Below are 23,511 nucleotides of genomic sequence, written 5' to 3'. Positions count from 1 at the left end.
CTCAAATAAGTAACCAACGAAGGTAAAGAAGGCATGGAATAAATAGCTGGGGATAATAGAAGTCAGAGTTTTCTCAGTTCAAAACTTTAATATCTATACAGCATCAAATAAATATGATGAATCAACATCAATAGGTTCAATACCTATTAATCAATATATTTTCTTGTGATAGAAGCTGAGAAAATGGCAAAGATTGGGTGTATAAACTTCCCAAACAAGTAGTTGGGGGATATGATTATGCAGCATGTAGTAGACCGAATTTGAAATCTCAATTCATCTAGGCTTATCCACCGGACGCAATAGTTATCAATATCAATATCTCAGTGGGAAATGCCTTATGCTAATGATTCTGAGTTTGCTTATGTATACTAAAAGACTTTTGCTGAGATTTGAGTATTCCTTCTCTGAGTTAGATTTTTGATTTACAAAGAGATGTCAAGCTGCTCTAGAATCAAGACGGTGTCTACATAGACAATTTCCTGAAATTACCACATTGTGATATGCTTGCCGACAGCACAAAGCTCCGGTATTTTCCTGAACCTTTTTGTAGATTTCAATGACATCCAAATAGGCAAGTTCAGGTAGTATTTACCAAATGTAACAATACTTTAGGTATACCGGTCTGCATTCTTAAGTCAGAATTCTTTTTGTTGTTGCAAGACAACTCAGAAGGAGATTTCCTTGTGCTATTGGCATGAATGTCACTTCCTATACCTGTCTCATTAGTATTTTTTTTTTCACGTGGCAAATGGTATCACAAACTTTCTTTTGCTTACATTGCATCATACTTAGAACACATATTTTTATCTTGGCAAATATCAGTCACTCAAATCCATACTTTCTGTACACAGACTCTATTTGTAAAGCACAATCAAAAAGCAGAGAGTACTTATTTCTCTGTCCTCAGCTGACCACAGGTTTTATACATAGCAGGTGTCCGGAACAGCAAGGACTCAAGGAACAAAGGACCTTTCTAGTATTTGGAAGTAAATTTAAAGGACGAATAACTGTGCAAAGTATTTTTTCACAGTTTATGCATATATGACAATGCATTTTTATGCTGTTCTACTGGGTACCCTTGTTTTTGCTGTGAGTGGAAACCATAAAAATAATTGTCATAGCAGGGTACCTTTCTATATAATCTGATTTTCCTCCCCTTATGTTAGCAACATTTTCATCCTCTTTTCTTATTTAATTATGATTTTTACGTTCTTTGACAGAATCATCTTTCTAAAGTGTATATTTAAATATTTTTTAATATTTCAATAAAAATGTAACAAGCATAAGCAATGACTCTAAATAAAATAGCCTTACCCTTTGTCTTTGTTAGTGTTTTTTGGTGTGAGGAGACATGATGACCATAGAAAATCTTCTAAAGGACGACGTTTTAATTAATGTTGGCTTGCAGTTCAGAGGTTTAGTCCATTATAGTCATGGCATGAAACTTGTTGGTATGCAGGCAACACGGTGCTGGAGATGGAGATAAGGGTTCTACATCTGGATCCAGAAATAGCAGGCAGCAACTGTTCGTCACACTGGGCATAGCATGAGCACATGGAACCTCAAAACCAGTTCTCATAGTAACACATTTTCTCTAGCAAGGCCACATCTCCTGATAGTCCCACTTACTACGGGCCAAACATTTAAACATATGTTTAGAAGGGGGTCATTCCTGGGCAAACCACCACACCCTTCAATAAATATTTTGAACTATATTCATATTAATCAATATTCAGTGAAACTGTTCTTTCAAGGCAAACTTTATTTTACCTCAGTGTCTCTAAATATATCTTATTGGTGTTTGAAAAGAATTTGGTGATACCTAAAGTATCATTCACTTTGCTTTCTTATATCCCTAGGTTATTAACCAGAGAGTAAATCACGATAACTGGAATATGACTCCCATACTCTGTTCTATATATGCTTTATCCAATGTAAATAAATGGTAGTATATTTGTCATTATTATAATTAAAGAAAATTTCCTTAACTACCAGAACAATATTGCGACCTCTGTAATCTATTTGAATGACCAAACACTAATTTGAAAACCACCGTGAGAAGAGATCAGTCACCTAGCTCTTCAGCTTATATGCTTGTTTATCCTTCATAGTGTTGTAGCATGTCAAGTCACCACTATAATATAAACCTATTAATAAACACAAAATATAAAGATTCAGTTCTGTTAAAATAATATTAAAGTCACTACCTCAATTTTTAAAAGCAGTATTCTGTATTTATATAAACTCCCTAATAAGTAAATAAGTATCCCTAATTAATTTAAATTGAAATTCTAAAGAAAAATAACACTGTGGTGTGTTGAATTAAGACAACAATGGGTAATGCACTGTATTTCATTGTCTTTTAAAAATCACTGGAGAATTTTATTCATTCTAAGAATTTAGTTTTCTACTTTTATTGAAAATAAATCCTTCTCTCATATAATGTATCCTGGATACAGTTTCTTCTCCCTCTACTCCCTGATCTTTCCTACCTCCCCTTCCTCTAGATACACTCCCATTTTTGTCTCCTATTAGAAAATAGCATACTTTTAGGAGATAACAACAAAATATAACAAAATAAAATATAATAAGAAAACAAAAAACCATCCTATTGAGGCGGGACAAGCAAACCAACAGAAGTAGAAGAGCTCAAAGAGCAGGCAGGAATCAGAGATGCACTCCTTCACTTACTCTGGTGTCCCATAATATTATTTTTATTAGATATTTTCTTTATTTACATTTCAAATGTTATTCCCTTTCCTAGTTTCCCCTCTGAAAACTCCCTATCCCTTTCCCCCTCCCCCTGCTCACCAACACACCCACTCCTGCTTCCTGGCCCTGGCATTCCCCTCTACTTGGTCCCCTCTACAGGACCAAGGGCCTCTCCACCCCATTGATGACCGAATAGGCCATCAATGCTACATATACAGCTAGAGACATGAGTCCCACCATGTGTTTTCTTTGATTGGTTGTTTAGTCCCAGAGAGCTCAGGGGGTACTGGTTAGTTCATATTGTTGTTCCTCCTATAGGGCTGCAGACCTCTTCAGCTCCTTGGGTACTTTCTCTAGCTCCTTCATTTGGGACCCTCTGCTCCGTCCAGTGGATGACTGTGAGCATCCACTTCTGTATTTGCCAGGCACTGGCAGAGCCTCTCAGGAGACAGCTATATCAGGTTCTTGTCAGCAAAATCTTGTTGGCACAAAGTTTGGAACAGAGACTGAAGGAACGACTATATTATTTTTAAGCTAGCAGTCAGTGCAATGAATTTCTTTAGGATGGTATCATATATTCAGTTATATTTTGTTCATATTTACAGATTTCATGCCTTGTCTCTCCTCTCTCTTCTCCCTGCTTTCTGCTCACTAGTCTTTTTCTTTCCTAAAAATTAAATGATGTAGATTATACATGTAGAAAGTGTGTGTGTGTGTGTGTGTGTGTGTGTGTGCATGATTCTAATTCTGTAAAGAATGCCATTGGAGTTATTGAAAGTAGGAATTTGCTTCTTTAAATTATCATACTGCGAAACAGACCTGCTGTGTTTGAGAGAGTTGTGGTATGGGGCTGATGTTTTTTTCCTCAACTCCCTGCGTAAATTTCAAGATGTTATAATACCTTCCTTCCATTTATTTCTCTTCTCTCTCCCTCTCATACTGTTATTTCTCCCCTTTATGCTCTGTCTGCCCCTTACTTAATAAAATAGGACAACTGGATATAGAATCTTGATTACTATCAAAGGATCAAATGGAGTAGAAAATTATAGAATGCTATGCACATCAACGGTCTTTTGTAGGTAAGAGGATGAGTTCATGGGGAAAACAACTCCAAAAGAGAAGTTGCTCTTGATCATTTTTACTCCATAGTGGGCAGATTTAGATGTCTGGATGCTTTCTTTAGTAAGGAGAGTCAAGGAAAGTGTCTGTTGTATCTAATGGATTATTTGCAGCTCTAAGGAGTGGAAGGTTTTGTTTTGTTTGTTTGTTTGTTGTTGTTGTTGTTGTTTCTGTAGAGTAGCAGTTGGCATCCCAGGCAGTAATCTGGACAGAGGACATGGGTTCAGTTCACAGCCATCTTCTTCTGCAGGTCTCTGGGAAGAGTAACTTTCCTTTGCGTGCCTAGTTTTTTTTTTTTTTTTTTTTTTCATTTATAAAGGAAACACCGGTGCTCTAAACCTTTTCCTTTCAACTCAATGATTGATTACCTAAGTCTTTATCTCCTTTATAAATATACTCTCTATTCTACCTAAAATTTATTTATTTTTAATTCTCACACCTATTCAGCTTAGTAGTTCTTTTGTTCATAGAATAATACATCCATTCAGCCAATAGTTATTGGTTGCTTACTATGTTCCACAGCAGTAGTCTAGATTCATAGCACACAAAGATGCTAACAGATAAACACTCCTACGTTATAGAGTTCCTGCTGCTATAGTCAGAATCATGATACTAAACTGCTATGAGTATTTTTCTATTGCTGGTAACTTTATAGCATTGAACCTTTGTAAACACAACTTTTTCCACCCTCATTCTTTTTTGAAAATTTTGTCGTACCCTAGTTCTCAGTCCAGATCACACATAATGTCTTTCCCTCCCCCCAACTCATCCTAGACCTCTCACCTCCCCATACACCTACGTATTTTATTTAGTTATTATTGCTACTCAAATTGCCCCACTGCTAGAATCATGCTTCCTACCCACCTGCCCAATGTTCTGAATTTTCAATGATAGACACAGACAGCCTTCTATATTAATATGCCTTAAGGAACACAGTGGCTGGATCATTCTCAGACTTCCACGTTGCTAATGCCTCCCTTCCAATACTTCTGAATTATTACTTACTAAAATTTATATTCTATCTTTTCTACTCGAGACCCAAATGTGGGGTGGGGAGATGCTGGGACTGCTATTCCCCAGCTCTTACATGGTTCTATGCTTTTGCTTCTATAGCTCTCAATCCTGCATCTTATTTCTTTCCTGGCAATGGCAATTCTAAATCCTTCTTCTTCCCTGGGTTCTCTTGTCTGGAAATCTAAAGCTCCATCTTCATCTCCCTGCCCTTCTGTTGGCCTCCAGCATCTTTATTTACCAGTTAGAAAAACTGGGCACAGGGACCTGCAGCGTCTTATATGTAGAAGTATGAATTCCCATGTAATCTGGTCACCCAAGCCAAATCCACAACACTCAGGAGAAAGAATAACTTTTTATCACCAAATTGTACCTACTTTCTTGTTTGCAGTGTTTCTACAAACAATTGATGTTATATTGATCTCATGTGAATGCCTAATGCAAACTAAACAGACTACTATAGAATTTCTTTTGAGTCTTTCAAGTATATTAGCAACAATATAATATCTTTAAAATAATTTATATACTGTGTGTCTTCTATAAAAAATATCCCTTAGAAACCTATGATTAATTGTTTGAGAGAGAGAGAACATGAGTCACTATGATTCAACACCTTGAGAAAAACTGGTAGAATGGTTTAGAAAATTGTTTACAATGAATACAGGAAAAGAAAAATAATCCAATATGAATTTAAGAAATGATGTAGACATCTATATTTTAGTAATAAATTAATATACTTTGGTGTGATACAGAAATAATTATGGGAGAAACAGTAACATGAGAAATGTATATAAAGAGTAAGCCCATGTTTTGGACGCTCTTCATATTGAGAGAAATGTAGATATAAGAAAGAGAGAACAAGAAATGGTAGGGTGCAAAGGACAATAGTTGAATTGTCTACTGTTTATGTCATCAGTCTACCTTAATGGTTGTGTTTAACATGATGGTTTGAAATATGATCAGTAGAAACTTAAGGCTCTGTGGCACAGCAGTGACACTTGGGAAAGAGTTATGATGTCACTGAGCATTTGCCACTGTAGTTCAAACATGTCCCTTCAGTTTTAAGCTACTATGGTTTCACTGGGATATAGGTTCATTTACCTTAAATACATTTGAAAATATTATTTAAAAATAATAATGTCCAGATTCTCAGTAGAGATAGTGTATATGATGCTACTCGAACCAGTTCAATGCCTGGGTCAGACACTGTTGATTAAATACAGTACTCTGTCGTGTTCCAGTTTTAACTGAAGAGTTGATTCATCTGGCTATGCCATAATTAACCATTCATCAGATTAGATGGGTAAATTAAAATATTTTTTCTATTTACATAATTATATCTCCTACAAAGTTTAGTGTCTTTATTAAACAAGTGTATTTAGCCAAAGAAAGATTATGAGACAAATATTTCAGATTAAAGAGGAAGACTCTAGGAAAACAAACTAGCTGAGTCGGAGATAGGACATGAAAATAGAAATTCAAATTTCATTGAAATAATAAGCCTTACAATGAGCTAAAAGGATAAAATGATTACTATGAATTTGTTAATTGTGGAAAGGCTTAAATAACTTATTAAGTATGTGTTGAAGAGGCAATTGAAATCAGTCATCTTTTCTGTTGGTATCTTACAGCACAAATACTTTTATTTTATAAATTACTAAATTTAATCATAAAAAGTTTAAACCTTCCAAATATGTGAAGGAAGAGGAATGAAATATAAACCTCTTGGCAAGGTATCTTGTGTACTCTCAACAATGAAATTTAAAGTTCTAAAACTGAAAGTGAATCTAATGCTTTTCATACTGACTTGAAGATTTACAAATTATAAATGAATTAAGCAATACGTTTTTAGGATGAATATCCTCTGCTTTGCTTAATGGCTGTACTAATTGGGACACATACAGAAAGCTAATTTTCAAAGTAGTGACACTTATTTATCTCTACTCACAGGGCTGCTTCTCCAATGTGATGCTGGGATTGAATGAACTTAGGACTCCACTCCAAGGTTGACTTGAAAGGTGTGTAGAAGATTGGGAAGAGAAAGGTAAATGTTTTGGTAATAACTCTTTTCTCTTTGTGCTATGTTTCCTGGTATATTAATGTTTAGTTTATTCCTGAGTATTTTGGTTAAGTTTATTTGCCCAATAGGATATAGTTTGTAATGGATCACGGAGGTGTGTCAAGCTATAGTCATCTATATAGTCATCTTATCACTCTTGATGTGACTTGCTCTCTGGGAGCTCTCAGTTTTTAAATATTAGTGCAAAAGAATTTGAAACTTTATTTTGAACTGTTGAAAAATGTATGGTTGTGCAAGAAAAATTACTTGGTATGTTTTTGCTACCATTGTACTGGTTTCTAAGAGCTAGTATTTTCAGCATTACTAGTGTGCATGCATATGTGTGTGAATCCACATGTGTGTATATTTGTGATCATGTGTGTGTATGTGTTTGTCTGTCTGTGTGTGTGTGTGTGTGTTATTGTAGATTAAACCTGGTGTCAGACATATGCTAGGTAAGAACTCAACTGCTATTTTTTATCTATGACATAATGTTAAAGAACACAAGGTCATTGAACATTTCACCAAATTTTATAATTTTCAAAGAAATATGACCTGTTTTGAATGCAATCTCTCATTAATTATCTTTCTGAAGTGAAGCTGAGGTGGTGATCTTCATTTGACAAGTGGAGAAAGTAGACAATGAAGAATCCAAGTGATTTGCAAAGGAAATTTACCTGTAATTCATTGCTAATAATTAGTAATGGAAATTTTGAAATACTTGCTTTTACCACCTAAAATTTTGTATGGTGTGAGATATTAGCATTCATAGTAAAGTTAATGGTTGCACCTGACATTATCATTTTCATCTTCCTGTTAAAAAGTATGTACTTGTATGAGAGCAGAGATGCTTTGATTTATATTAAAAGACGGGACTTCTTCCCTGATGACATACCAATAAAACATTATTTAAATAATCTTTCTCCTATGCTTATCTCCAAGATAATTTATATGTTTCAGAACATAAAACGTATTACAAATTTAAAAGGCACACATTCACTACAAATTTAGGAAAAAATTAAAATTCAATCTCTTTAAAAATCTCATTTCTTTAATGATCCAAAAATCTTTTTAAAATTTCAAAGTTTATGAACTAAGGATCCCTGTAAAATCCAAATAAATTAAATGATCTCTTATTCCAGTAGGGTATAACCAGGGCAGAGTCTAACAAAGCAAAAATAGCTCTGACTGTGTAAGTAACTCAGTGTCCAGTGCCAGAGATTCACTCCTGATGTTCTGGACCATTTCTAAGCCTCAGAACATATATCTTATCTCCACTGTTCATGCTGGCTCCACTCTATTACCTTTGCTGGAACCTGGAGGTAGAAACTGTGCTGATTATTAGGTTGCTCTTCTTGACTTGCTCACCTACTTTCTGAAAGAACCTAAGACCCACCAGCCCAGGGGTTGTACCATAGTGGACACGGATGTCCCACAAAAATAAATATTTAAAAAAATGTACACAGCACAGGTGCCTACATTATGGAAACATTTAATCAGTGGAGGTTTTCTCTTCTGAGATGACTCTAGTCTTTCTTTCTTTCATTTTTTATTAGATATTTTCTTTATTTACATTTCAATTGTTATCCTGAAAGTTCCCTATACCCTCCGCCCTGCCCTGCTCCCCTAGCTACCCACTCCTACTTCTTGACCATGGCATTCCCCTGTACTGGGGCATATAAAGTTTGCAATACCAAGGGGCCTCTCTTCCCAATGATGGCTGACTAAGCCATTGTCTGCTACATATGCAGCTAGAGACACAAGCTCTGGGGATACTGGTTAGTTCATATTGTACCACCTATAGGGTTGAAGACCCTTTCAACTCCTTGGGTACTTTCTCTAGCTCCTCCATTGGGGGCCCTATATTCCATCCTATAGATGAATGTGAGCATCCACTTCTGTATTTCCAGGCAATGGCATAGCCTCACACGAGACAGCTATATCAGGGTCCTTTCAGCAAAATCTTGCTGGCATATGCAAAAGGAAGACCAAAGTATGGACTCTAGCCTTTCAAGTTGAAATGACAGCCCAGACTCTTGGAATCACTCCTGTGCTTCGTGGTTCCTACTAAGTTGTCCTTAGTAAATCTTTGTTTGGTTTGTTTAAAATTAAATAAAAATTAATGAATAAATAAATAAGTAAATGAAATAAAGCAGTAGTTACCTGAAGATTATTAATGTACCAGGAGATAAATTTCTTTAAAAAACGATGGAGCTTTTTTCCAGGAATGAAATTAATATTCTTGTGCAGTTCATAAAACTTCTTGAAACACTCTATTAATTAAGTTTTGGTCGTGATGTGTTTGTAGTGATTGTCCTCATCTCCACAGGTCTAAATGATCCTTCACCACATATTGCTGTAAGTAATGCATGTGCATACTGCTGGAGTCTCACCATCATTGGAAAGTGTATTTTGAGAAGCTTTTATTCTTGAGCATTTATAGAATTATCAGACCTTGAAGCTGAGATATTACAGGAAGAATAAATTAATTAGAAACACAGATTTAGTTGTTAGATTGCTTTGTTTGTGTCTTTACAGCAATTTCAAATTTCAAATTTGAACAATTTATTATATGAAAGTTTAAAATGATTATGTTTATGAAAAGAAACATTTTCATTTATTATAAAGGTTAGTTTGTGTTGCGTAAGTCCTCTGTCCTACCCAATGTCCCCCTGGGGACAGTGGATGAGAAAGTACAGAATCAAGAGGATGTGACAGTAAGATCTTTTAATTCATTCTTTGGGAGCATCCTTTATGCCCTTCACTGTTGTCACATTGGTTCCAGGAAAGAGTTCCCTCCAAGGGTCAGCTCCTGATTGGTTGTCACTGTCTGCACGCCCAATCTCTGTGCTCTTGGCAGGCTTCAGATTTGCCCTCCTACCGATGTTACCTCTGTGATTTAGCAGCTCCACTCCTTTAATGATTGTTATGCAGAAGTCGCCACCAACTTGTCAGCAGTTGGGTCTTTCTTTTCCACCTATAGTTTGCAGATAGCTGTGTTTTAGCATTAAGGGTTAATGATTTTGAAAATTCATTCCTTATTTCAGTGGTACCAGACAACAGCCTATTTTGATAGTATGCTCTCTGTAATCATACAAAACTTAACCTGTTCTACATATTAATCCTAAATGTGAATCTTCAGTTATATGCCTTGTGCTTACCTTCATTGAAGGCAATTCATAGTCCTTTATGTGTGTGTTTGCTTCCATTATTTCAGTCTTTTTAAAGCAAATTTATTTTTTCCAATTTCTTCTCTGTTTTTAGGTGACTAGAAAGATAGTTTTTGTAGTGTCTTCCCATATAACATTGCTCTGACAGTCAGGTGATCGATCACTGGCTTTATTCTCCAATGACTAATAGAGATGACTGATACATTATGCCTAAAAACCTTACATATAGTACTGGCTTAATAAGTAGTCACTGCAAATTATATCTGTATATCATATGTAAATTATATGTAACACCTTTTGCTTTAGAACTTTGGTCTCTGTTACAGCATTTACTTTAAGGGTGATGTTTCAAGGAAATTTCCCTTGAATATTTCCACTACTGACTAGACTAAGAAGTTGGAGTGGCTCTAAAAGTTACTTTTTCTGTAGACAGATGTGAGTGGCTCATGCCTGTAATTCTAGCAATGGGAGGTTGAGATAGGAAAATGACCATGACTTTAAAGCTAGTGTTGGCTTCAGAGTGGGTTATGCATAGGTCAGCCTAGGCTAGTTGATACCTTAAAAATGACTTTTCAGAATTCCACACTGTAGGAAATTGTTGCACTTAGAAGGGCATGAACTACTTGATCACAGATGAACTACTTGATCACAGATGATGTCTGTAATAGGGACACTCCAACATCTTTCATAGGTGTCTCAATTTCTGCTTGTTCCTGTCATTCGGTTTTCATTTACATGTTTAGCAGGTTGTTCACATCAGCAGTAAACTGTAGTAAAGACAGTACACTGCATTTTCTGATTTAATCATAAGAGGTATGGAAGCATCAATTCAGACTTTTTTCCTCTGGTTTTCCTTATGCCTCTTCCTCTTTCCTACTCTTTTCCATCACAACTTCCTGGAAGGTTCATTGTAAACCACTTAGTGATAGCTAAAGTACTGGGTACCTGTCCTGTCTTCATTAATTTTGTGAGTTTTAAATATTTTTCTTCCTTATTTTACAAAGTTTGGGGACAATTTCTTAAATGTCAATATATAATTTCTATTAAGATAATAATAAATAAATCACTCTAAAAACTATTTTTATATAACATTTAGTACTATTTCTGTCTTTGTGGGGAGTATGGTGGTTAATACTAACTAAATAGATGATCCCAGGCAAACATAATCAAAGCATAGACATGTATATTTATAACATTGTGAGCCAAGTGGGGATAAACTGGAAACGTTTAAACTTCATCTGGAATACTGATTTTATAACATGTGAGTGGCCACTTTACACATCTTTTCAAGTGATCACATCAGTATCAGGGATGCACTTAGGACCAGGTGTCTTTGTGTACTGGTGTAGTCAGCATTCTCTTATGGAAGATCTGCATAGAATGATATAAATCCTGTTACCTTTATAGGACATTAATATGCAGAATCTTCTTGTTGTTCTTCGTCATTTTGGGGGTCTTAAGAAATAGATTTAAGCTGGAGAATCTAGATAAGCATATATAGGTGTTTTGAGTGACCTTCTGAAGTGCTGAGTTCACTGGCAAAATTATACATTTGGTGTCCAGAAAGGTAAGAATGCTTCCTCAAATAAGAGTTCTGCAATTCCCTTCCTTCCTTCCTTCCTTCCTTCCTTCCTTCCTTCCTTCCTTCCTTCCTTCCTTCCTTCCTTCCTCCCTCCCTCCCTCCCTCCCTCCCTCCCTCCCTCCCTCCCTTTCTTACTTTCTTACTTTCTTCCTTTCCCTTCTCTTTTGTTGTTGTTTGGTATGAACTGTGATATTAAATCCTCATTCTGAATTTCATTGCTGCTGACATGAGAATATTATCTGAGCAGAAATCCCCTACCATATGGAAAAGACCATGAAAAAATGCAACTTCTTATTGTAAAAATAGTTTTTATTTATAATTTTAAATTTACAGTTTATAAATAAACACTTGCAAATTTTTGATGCTGTTACATGCAAAAATAAAAAAAAAAACTCAAAATTTATAACTGGCCTGCTTTTCAATTCAGCTGAACATTAAGTACCTTTTTAATGGTCTTATCTGCTGGGAAGAGCACCATTTCAACAATCTGCTTTTACAGCACATATCAAATATGAAACCAGCATTGCTTATTACAGAGTTTGTATTTTGGGAGACATTTTTACAGTATCTAACATTTCTACCCCTCATTTCTTGGAATTGGTCTTTAATGATAGCATTTGCCAAAAAGGATTTCTCACTCAAACTTTCTGATTGTTTGTAGTGAAAACCTAATCCAGCCACAATATTTAAAATGTCACCCAAATTTGTGAGGAAATTTCTGCCGAAATTGCTGATACTTTAGTAATTCGGTGAAACGGCCACAGAAGGGCTTAGGAGTTTTAATTTTTTGTTTTTTGTTTTTTAAATTTTTTCCTCCATTATAAAATTTAGGGGTTTGGTGATTGTAACTGTGTTTTTATTATTGTCTGCTGGGAAATAGAGGAGTAAATAGAACTATAGATTTTATGGAAAAGGAAGAAGAAGATTGAGATCGGTGCCTCTTCTTAGCTGTCAGTCTTATTAAGGAAGTCTTCATGTGTAGAGCTCTGCACCTGGTATTGTGGAACCCATGCCTGTGAGCACCAAAGGAGGCCTTTCTCTTCACAGTGGCTTTATTAAGCTTGCCTCTCATTTTTACTCTGCTTCTGCCTTATTCTGACCTCTAGCTGAAACTCCCAGCACAGTAGGTCTAATACAGATTGATGCCTTTGCCTGAAGATTGATTGAAACAAAGGGTGTCTCCATTGCTGATGGTCACTGGACCATTTTATTGAAGATAAGGTAAATAAAATAGATTGCTGTATGAGAATTCTCTGAAATCAAATGGAATAATTTGGCAGGTTTAAGCCCATGAAAAAGACTAAGCAGTGAGATCAAATACATTTTGTGGTCAGTATAAGACAGGATAAATATTCCTGTTAGTATTGGATCTATAAGACTCAATTTTTAAAAGTATAATAAAATTTTAAATGAAATTATTACTATATGATGTTTTGTATTAAAATAAGTCATCTGTGAAAGATCAATAGGGAAAAGTTATTAAAACAACAACGTTTTGAGGACTTTCTTTTTTCTCTCTCTATAACAGTTAAGTGCATGGATCAGTAGTCTCAGAGAATTTAATAAACAACACAAATGAATGGAATTTCCAAAGTACACTTCAGAATTTTAAGATTCCACATAGCTGTGATTCTTGGCCACTGCTGATCAACAATAATCTAAATGTTCAGTCTTTTATTCATTAATAAAGATTATGTGTTCAAGTTTAGAAACATGTGGGCGGGGGTCAAATATCCTGTGAGTTTTGTTTGTTTTGGTTTTATTGAGTTTCACATGTTGCTTGTTGTGGGGAAGAAAAGCTTTCAGAATTTTTTTTCAAAGAATAATACAAAATAACATTTTGTATGCCTTATCATCTTAAATAATTTAGGGGAAAATGCTTGGAGTGACCTTGGTCTCTGAAACTCTATAAAATGCTAGCAAGTGCATCTGATGCTGTGGTGGTTTCCTTGAGGTCCCCCCATAAGTCTCCAGCATTTAAATACTTGGTCTGCAGTTGTTGGCACTATGGTGGAAAAAAAGAATGGGGTGTGGTCTTGCTGGAGATTGCGTGTCACTAAGGATGAGCTTTGAGATTTCAAAAACTTAGAACACTGGAAGTACAGGCTCAGGGACCTATGCCTGGGGGAGATAAGTGACAGAGAAGGAGTTACCAGTTTGTTGTTGGAATCCATCTGTTTCTGTTGCCCTGCCTCCAGTCACTGAATTCTTACCACCACAATGAGTCATCTTAAAGAAATGATTGACACTTTTTTCCCCATTTATCTCTGTTAACAACTGAGAGAAACTTTGATACTTGACAGTGACTTTGACTATTTTTCTTCCATGTGATTATCCCATGCTCGGAGTTCCTGTGTCTCTGTCTCTGGATACTTCCCTGTGATTAAATTATGCTCGGGGTCCTGTGTCTCTGTCGCTAGATATTTGTGGAATATCTAAGAATAGGTATGTTTTGTGTTCTGTTGGAAGAAAACTGAAAGACTTTCTAGTTTAATGTATATGATAAAGTATAGAATTCAATTATTTATCCAGTATTTGTAAAATACCTCCATATGTTAGCTTCTGAACATCCTTTTATTCTGGTATTATATATGTATTTCTTTCATATTAGTCAACATATATCCAAATTCTATCTTCCACCCAAAAATACATCTTATAGTGAATTCCAATGAGTCATTTCTTTTTAAGTCTAAGTTTGAGTTTGCCTGAAACTTAATAAAGTACATGTTAATTGATTTATTTTTGTTTGTTTTTTGTAATTTTTTTTTGAGACAGGGTTTCTCTGTATAGCCATGGCTGTTCTGGAACTCACTTTGTAGACCAGGATGGCCTGGAATCTCAGAAATCTGCCTGCCTCTGCCTCCTGTGTGCTGGGATTAAAGGTGTGTGCCACCATGCCTGGCTGATTTTTTTTTTTTCTTAAAATAAAGAGTGGATAATACTGAGACTGTAAAAAGTCTTCCTTTACCCGTAGACATTCAGAAATACTCTGAACCATGAATGAGAGGATTTGTAGTATTCCAGCTACATTTAGTGATCATGATTCTGTTCTCCTCTTGACATTTACCCATTCTCTATTCATTCCCCATTCGCTACTACTCTTGTGCTTAACTGAATTTCAAAAATACCCTTCTCTGTTTATATTGTTATACAATTTGTTATTATTGATATTCTTTCAGTACTTTGGGTTCTAACTACATGTAAATTAATTCAGTTCTATATACACATACTACTGGTCTTTCGGATGCATACTATCATGACTAAGTTCAATTTATATATGAAAGAGTGGCTATCAGAAAGTGAAGAAATCTGACAGTGTAATACAACTATTAAGTGGTTGAACGACAGTGACTAAGCAGCTTGAAATTAACTTAATCTAAATGAAGCAATTTTTGACTTATGTAATCTATTTTATTTTCAAATGAAAAATGGACTGAAAAAGAAAATATTCTTGAAAATTAAATAAACACATATAAAGGTTGGTATGAAATTCTTTCATTTGGTCAGTTGAACATGATATCTTTATAATTACTTTACAATTTTTAGTAACCTATGCATTCTGAAACATTATCTTTGCTTCATTCTAGATTTGTCTATTATGTGCATGTATTAATGGTGAAATAGCTTCATTCTCTAGTCTTCACATCATGTCTGTATATATTATGGATGTCCTATGCATCTCTGTCCATTACAAATAGATAGCAGATAACTATACAATATATCCCTTTCATTTTCTAGTAGAGCCTTGAGTTGGTAAGATATACTTCACTGTTGTCCATGGCACAGACTTCATGGAACCTGACATTCTCCTGAGCTTTAAGAGACAGATGTTGACTAGCTAAAGTCAACTTTAAATGACTTTCTTTCTTGCATTTAACCTTTTTAAGAAGTAGATGCTTCTTTCCCTTGAGGCTATGAATATTCCTACTAATCTACTCCCTCTAATTATTGACAAGTAGGAGGCTGGCTGCACTTTTACTTTGATTTATATTGTTTTGACTTTTCACTATGTGCCTCATGCTTAGAGAAGAGGAATGGAAGCTTAATAAAGAAAGCTCAGATGGACGTTTATCTCCCAGAAAGACAGGCAGTCAATAAGGACATCTGAGTATGGTTTCTATGCCATTGTTGCTTAAAAATAATGCAAAGTAACTAACTTATTGCATAATTTCACATTCACTTTCATGGTAGTATAGAAATGTTCACAATTCCCAAGATCAACTCTTCCTGTGTTATGAAGTAGGCAATTATATACATAGATTTCTGTTTCTAAATAATGCTAAATCATCCTATTTAACCATAGGGGTAAAAATCATCAAATGATTATATTATACCGATCAATGAAATAACCAATAACACTTAATATGTAAACTGTACCATAACAAGCTTAAATGTTATTTATTCACAAGGGAAATTCTACTTACCAAAATGTTATCATTGCTCACTTAGGTGTGGTAGGGTGTTATATGACTGCTGCTTTCTTATTTTTTTCAGTCAATGATTTTCTATTGCAGTTAAATATTATTCATTATGCATCTATTTATCAAAAACAATTTCCCCTCTGTTTTCATCTCTCTGGCTAGTATAGAATTTACTCTAAATACTTATAAGTCAGTATTGATTGATCAAGCAGTCCTCATAATAGCAATACAGTATGTCTTAGCTTATGCTTTAGCTCAGGAATTTAGCATCTACAATGACAACAATAATTTACCTTTCATAGGTCAAGAGTCTTTGAATGGTTTATCTCTTTTGATATCTGTGTATATTTCACACTTGAAAGCAATTAAATGACTTATCTTTCAGAATTGTAATTCATAAAACCAAGAAAGCACTTTGTCCCTTGTATCTTCCATAACTTAAGATTTGTCCTATGAGGGAACAGATTAGGTGACATTCCTTTTAAATCCAGCTGACAAAAGTCGACATTTTGTATGTGTTAAGCAACTTCAATTTTTTTCTATATATCTGAGAATTTCATGCTGGTATACAATAAAATATGATCATGTCCTCCCTATATCCTCTCCACCCACACTTGTTCTCTACAACATACTTTCTCCCAACTTCAAGTCTTTTCTCAACCAAATTTTAGAAACAAACATTTCATTATTGTCTTTACTTATAATAAAGCAACTTCTTAGACATATAAGATATATAACCTCAACAATCAATATAAAATAAACTGTAGTAATTGACATGACTGGATAAGATTTTATGAAGCAGTTATAGCATTGCTCTGCTTTTAAAATAATCATAATGACAGCTAAATATGGATGAATGCCTGAGTCATAATCTCTAGTATTCTTTATAACACTGACACCTGGAAGTTGCTAACCACAACTAAAAAGATACTGCTTTGATATACAGTGTCATTCAAATCTCAGCAATGTCATATATTAGAAATGTAAAGAAAGGCTTTGGAGGGTTTTTTGGGGAACTGTGTGTATGTTTTTGTTTTTGTTTTTTAATTGGCATTGATTTTGTCAGAAAGTTTTGTATGCTTGATTGGTTGGTTTTTCATGAATTTGAAAACAACCTTGGAGTGGAACCTCATTTTATTCTTTATTCTTTATTGTGGCATGATTAACAAACAGTAAAGTTATCCACATTCATTAACAAGTGTTCAAGTTATTGCAAGCAAAAATTCTTGTTTCTAATTTCAGATGAATCTTTGTTCTGAAATGATTTTGTAGGTTTGGGTGAATATATTTCTTCTCAAGTTTATATCTGAACTCAACTTCTGCAACATGATTTAATCAAGTGTTTGTACAGTAAATATCTATGAACTCTCTGAAAGATATGATTTTGAATGATAATACTGAGCTGTTTGAAGTTTGTATTGCATAAGATGGTGAAGAAGTGTTGTACATACATAAGAGGGTATCATTAATGGCAAGTAACAAAGGAAGACCTTGACACATGATTCAGAAACAAGAAGGAATTATTAAAGAACATATTGTTTTACAGCAACACTTAGCTAATGAAAAGCAGATGAGGGATGTTTGTATTGTCTTGATTAACCTGAGTGTGAAAAGAGAAAATGACTCTGAAATAATACTCTTGGTACTACCAAAACATGGGTTATGGCTTTTCTTCTTCCTTGAACAACATTTTTCTCCAGTAGTGTCCTTTTTTAATGGGAAATTTAATTTAAATCTTCATGTTTCCAACACCTAGCCTGGTCACCTTTTCTTAGACATCAGAATACCTCCACCATCTCTGCTTCTGAATAATATGTTTCCTTAAAATATTTGGACAGATTTATTTTTGTTCTTGTTTAGCTTTTGGTCAGTTTCATGACCCATTTTAATTGCATCATGACAATTATACTTCTTTTACTAAAGAATAGCATACTGTCAGAATATTAAAAGAATAACCAATTTCCAACAAAATGATAAAACTATGATGTTTAATTGTATTATCAATTATTTGAAATTTTAGATCCATGTTTTATATTATAATTGTATTGAATACTTTTATGGTTTAATGATTCATAAGTGTCAAGATTAAAATAAAAGAAGTGATTGACAGAATGTTCAGAAATATGTATAGTACAGTACAATTTATATAATTTCAGATTAGTTCCTCTCTTTAAAGATTTTGAAATTCTTACTGTAGGATTGTTTTCTCAGGATATTTTAAAGAAAATATCTGAAAATTTACAAAGGCCTTTTAAAAGACCTTTAATATGGGTATATATTACTTACACTTAAATAACTTTTAGACTTACTTTTTTTTATTTTACGTTTATTGATGTTTGCTGGCATGTGTGTGTGGGGGGGGGGCAGCATATGTGTTCTGTGCTGTGGAAGCCAGAAGAGTACATTATATCATCTGGAATTGAAGTTATAGATGGTTATTAGCAATAATTTGGGTGCTGTGTTCAAACTTTGGTCCCCAAGAAGTGCAACCTGTGACCTTAACCACTAACTGATGAGTCCTGCCCCACCATGTTACATTTTAAACTTTAATACTTAATCCCTTTGAGAATAGTACATGTGTGGTGGGAGATGCTCATTTTTGATGACAAAATAAATTAAACATATCAATTTTACTAAAAGTATTTATTTCTTAATGGAAATTGTAACTATATCCTGTAAAACCTAGCTTGAAATTATTTTCTTGCAAGTGGTACAACTTTTACTCTACTTCATATTTATTAATATTAGGTAGGAATATTTTTCTTATTCTTATTCATCCTAAAAATTTAGTTTCATTTATTTTTATAAAATCCTTAAAAACAAAATAAAGACTAGAAATGACTCTGTATGCAGAACACATATTTTACATGTAGTCAAACAGTACTGCATACCTTATTTTAAATAGATTAAATTAATTTTAGTATGCCCTTGTAATCTTGATATTTTTTAAAGATTGTTAATAGCATTAGTATGGGAATAAAAAAATAAAATATGCTTGACCTCATTTGACTCTTTTGATGTGTAGTCATTTAAAAGGTTTGTAAGACGTTTAATTACCAAATAGTATGATCATTATTCATCTCATCAGTTGATATAACGTCAACTGAATTGCCTCCCTAGAGTGCACTGTGCTTCACAGATCAATAGATTAACCAAGAGCTTGAAGGAAAGCTTTAAACATTCACCGAAAAGAAGAAAAAAAAATCACCCCTCTTGGAAATAGCTTATGTAGATGTTACATATGTTTCATAAGTATTATATTTACTTCTGTGAATAAATTGCCCTGTGATAGTTGTTTTAAAGAATCACATCTTCCCCACTTACATTAAATTCTAACATTAATCAGATTTTTTTTTATTTAAATATATTGGCGAATTCAGTAACATCAGAATGTAGAAATAGATCTCAATTTCCTGAGGTTTATTTTTGAATTCCTTTTGTCTGAAGCATTGTTCTTGATTCTCTATACAATCTCAATAAAACAATCCTCATCAAGATATTGTTTTATTCCATATGATATATTTTAATGATTTATGAGAAAATTTTTACAGTAAGAAATTTTAAACTGAATGGAATTTTCACTAGTGTTGACCAAATGTAATTGAAATGTAATCAATAATTTTTGAAAAAATTTTATCATATATATATACATATATATATATATATATATATATATATATATATATATATACTTCTCACTTTACACATACTAATTTATTTAATGTCAAGTTGACATTCTGATGTATTACTGATGTACTTTTCATTTTCACAGCTAAGTTTCAAATTCTGCACTCAAATTAATGTTTGTGCTCATGAATAAAGTTAAACTAGCCATCACTTTTAGCTGTACCCTTAATTCTTGGTTAATTAAAATTGCCATTTCCATATTAAAGTCATAAGGTATTTGATGCTCTATTAGATCAATGAAAGAATACCTACTTTAGGTTTCATGTTATTCCTCTTCTAAGTCTGTCTACCAATTACTGTCTCATGTTGCATAGGTTCTCTTTCATCAAACTCTTAGATCAAGAAACACTCTATTACAGCATAGCAGGAGTTTGAACATAAGTGTATTTAACTTTATTCCCTTAGTCCCTAGTTACTTCATGGATTATGTGAGGTAGACCAGATGAGTTATGTGAGGTAGCATAGCTGATATAATTCTCATAGTAGTTGAGAGACTTCAAACTACGGAAGTCTATCATTCTTAAAGAAAAAGATAAGCAAGCTTTCTTTTGTTCCAAAAATATGCCATACCCTAAATTTTCTACATAAATAACAGCACCAAGGAATATATCTGGTGCAAATTTGATAGTCAATGTTATGGTTCATATAGCAAGTAAAAGAGTCATGGCTAAATCATTTCTATCTCCAAACACTACACTCTTATAGGTCCTATCCATTCCATTAGATATTATTAGTACAAACTTAATGATTTATGATGAGACACATTTTTGCTTAGTGTTATAGTTTTATAGTATAATATGATTTAGTTTAGCTGAAGTCAAATGTACCATGGTCAAAGTCCTTTCTAGAGTCACTAATAGAAAATCTTGTTTCCAAAGTGCTACACTTCGAGATACTGCCCACATCCTGTAGCTTGTGGGAATCCTCAGGTTTCAATGATTGCTATGACTGACACGTCATGTGTCAATATGAAATTGTCCTTCTCCACATGCCTTTTATAGTTAAAGATTTACGTGATTCACCTGTTATACTGGGTGATCCATGATAACTTCCATGATTTTTAAAGCAATTAATATATAGATAATTAAATATATAATTTAAAATTTCCATTTCAACATTATGAGATGCCCTCACAGTTAGGAAAGGGTCGTTCTTGTGAGGGCATGGTGCTGCTTATTCATGTGCTGTTTAGTTCTTGGTGAACTTTAGGGGCTTAACTACTTCACTGGTTTTTCGGATTAATCCAACAGGGACACTTACTAATCAGTACTCACACTTTAAAAAAATCACAGATATAACCTTTCTCGACAACTCTAATCTGTCAGTAGTTCCACAATAATGGGCAGTAGCCCATTTTATTTTGAAGACTTTTAAGACATCTTTGACTATTAAGTCATTAGATAGTATTCAAGTCCATGTGTTGCACATAAGTGTCCCTATCAACAGAATATTTTGATGAATAATAGTTTCCCAGCTCTGTTTCTACTAATGCTCTCTATTCTGCTATGACTATACAGAATCAGATTAATGCTGCCTACTTTATTTTATAATTATTATTGTCTTAATTTCTTCTTTCATTGGTCTTTTTTGTTCTTGTTTTGGATGGAAAATTACCCTAAAACGATGAACGAAACCCTGACAGCCTTTATGCCATCCACGTGCACACCACTTTCTTCCTAACACGACTCAGACACAGTGCAGATCGCCAGTGCTGTCTTCATGCTGCCTTTACTCCACACTGTGGTGCTTCAATGTTCAAATATTTCCTCTGGGAATTTTATAGGAAATCCTCTTGAGATTTAAGAGAGAACAGAAGGAAAGAAGTGCTGTTAAAGCAAGGCAAGTGCTGTGGCACTATTTTTGGTGCATTTCCCCATTTAACCAATTTAACTTTCATGAGCATCTACTTTACAGATGAAAACCCTGAACATCATAAATTTTAAGTACTACCAAAGCCCACACAACTAGTAAGTGGTTCAGATAATATTAAACTTTCCATTATCTTGTTTCTAATTATTCAGTGTTTTCATTAGTTCTCTATTATTCAACCATTTAATTGATGAAATCACAGAATAAAATTGAGTTACAGCCATAATTTTTTTTTCTGTTTTTGTTCAAGTAGCATCTCATAGGTGCGTTAAGGCAGACTTACACTTCTTCAAAATATATTTTTTTTAAGTCTCAAGATGTATACCATGGTTCTTGATCATACCCACTCCTCCAGTTCCTATCATGAATCATCCTCCACAGTCACACATTTTTCCTAAGTTTATAGCCTCCTTTTAGTCTTTGCTTAGTAGTATTTATTAAGCCACTTAGTTATGTTCATGAGAATAGATGTTGTCCTCCGAAGATGGCATGGGTTTTGTACATATGAATTCACCAACAGAAGCTTACCTGCAAAGGATCAAGCCTGTTATGTAGTCCAGCACTGAGAGAGGAGGCGTTACCACCAACCCAACAGAACATCTCAGGTAAAAACTAGGAATAGAGAGACAATGAGATTCTCGGAAGGAAAGATGCTTGGCATTAATTAACCTTGACAACCTGAGTTTGATCCATACTTGATGGAAGGAAAGAATTTACTTCTCTAAGTTGTTTGCTGTCCTCGGCAAACATGTAGTGGTACATGCATACTAATACATATGTGCAGGCGTATAGACACACAGAGAAATACATACACATAGGTAGATGGATGGACAGATGGATGGATGGATGGATGGATGGATAGATAATTAGTTAGATCAATAGATAAGTAAATAGATTAGTTAGATAAATAGATGATAGATAGATAGATAGATAGATAGATAGATAGATAGATAGATAGATAGATAGAGGGATAGAAAGATAGAGAGAGATGATAGGTAGTAATTTGTTTTCAATTCAGTTTCTACTGAGTACATATTGCTTGTGTAGCTTCATTAACTAAAGTTGGTTTCATATACAGTAGTAGACCAAATGATTATATTCACATACTCATCAAGCAAGGCAATGTCTTTGTATAGTTAACAGCAGTGTTCAAATTAATTATTAGTGTTACATTGAAAAATAACGTGATACAAAGCAATAGAAATTGGAGTGAAAGAGGCAGTGTGGTTTATCTTGTTCCATTTAAGGCATCCATGATACACACAGCAGAGATTTGATGGAAACAAGAAAAACCTGAAGTAGACTGATTCAAGTCTTTAGATGAGAACGTTTTGGACATCTTGAGCAGACTTTTATCTGACCACCTGTTCTCCAACTCAGTTCTTTAGGTTATGTCACTTCTAATTTGTTGATTAGACTATTTGTTCACCCAACAGTTCCTTTCCTGAGTAAATAGACATTTCCATAAAAGTGCATATATTTATAATAATGGCTAGAATTTACCTTTTCATACCTCCCTTTATTTATCATTGCATACAAATCACCTCATCTTCAAAGTGGAGCCATTGCAATCAGGTAGATTTCATCCCTACCACATGTGTTCTCTTGGGTCATTTCTGTATATTGCTGACAATCTACAACTCTTTGACAGTGTGCTAGCTACAATATTGTTTTTCCAACTTTCTCCTCCTTTTTGCTCTTTGTTTGTCTGTCATGGAACCAAGTTCAATACTTCATAGGGACATAAAACATTTGAGTTTATCATCACTATATCCTAGGATGCAGGAAAGATATGTATTTCCTCGAATGGCAAGCAAAAGGGGTCATTTTCTGAATCTTAAACAAGTCTGGATCTCAAGTGTATCATAAAAGGTATTCATA

At 34.1% G+C, this 23,511-nt stretch overlaps 1 protein-coding gene across 4 annotated transcripts in view; it reads left to right on the top strand.

Annotated features, from left to right (window-relative positions):
* The window catches only part of Foxp2 (forkhead box P2), a 543,295-nt gene that overhangs the window by 184,790 nt on the left and 334,994 nt on the right, over positions 1-23,511 (top strand). For all 4 annotated transcript variants that reach the window (XM_085840817.1, XM_085840813.1, XM_085840818.1 and 1 more), the window contains exon 3: positions 6,793-6,886. The gene's annotated coding sequence lies outside the window, so the exon portion shown is untranslated. The remainder of the gene's footprint in view (positions 1-6,792; positions 6,887-23,511) is intronic.

Source organism: Mus caroli, unplaced genomic scaffold (genome assembly GCF_978045245.1).
Source record: "Mus caroli unplaced genomic scaffold, Mus_caroli_1 scaffold_7, whole genome shotgun sequence".
Taxonomy (NCBI): domain Eukaryota; kingdom Metazoa; phylum Chordata; class Mammalia; order Rodentia; family Muridae; genus Mus; species Mus caroli.
The sequence above is the reverse complement of the archived record's forward strand: the minus strand, read 5'-3'. Positions and strand labels throughout refer to the sequence as shown.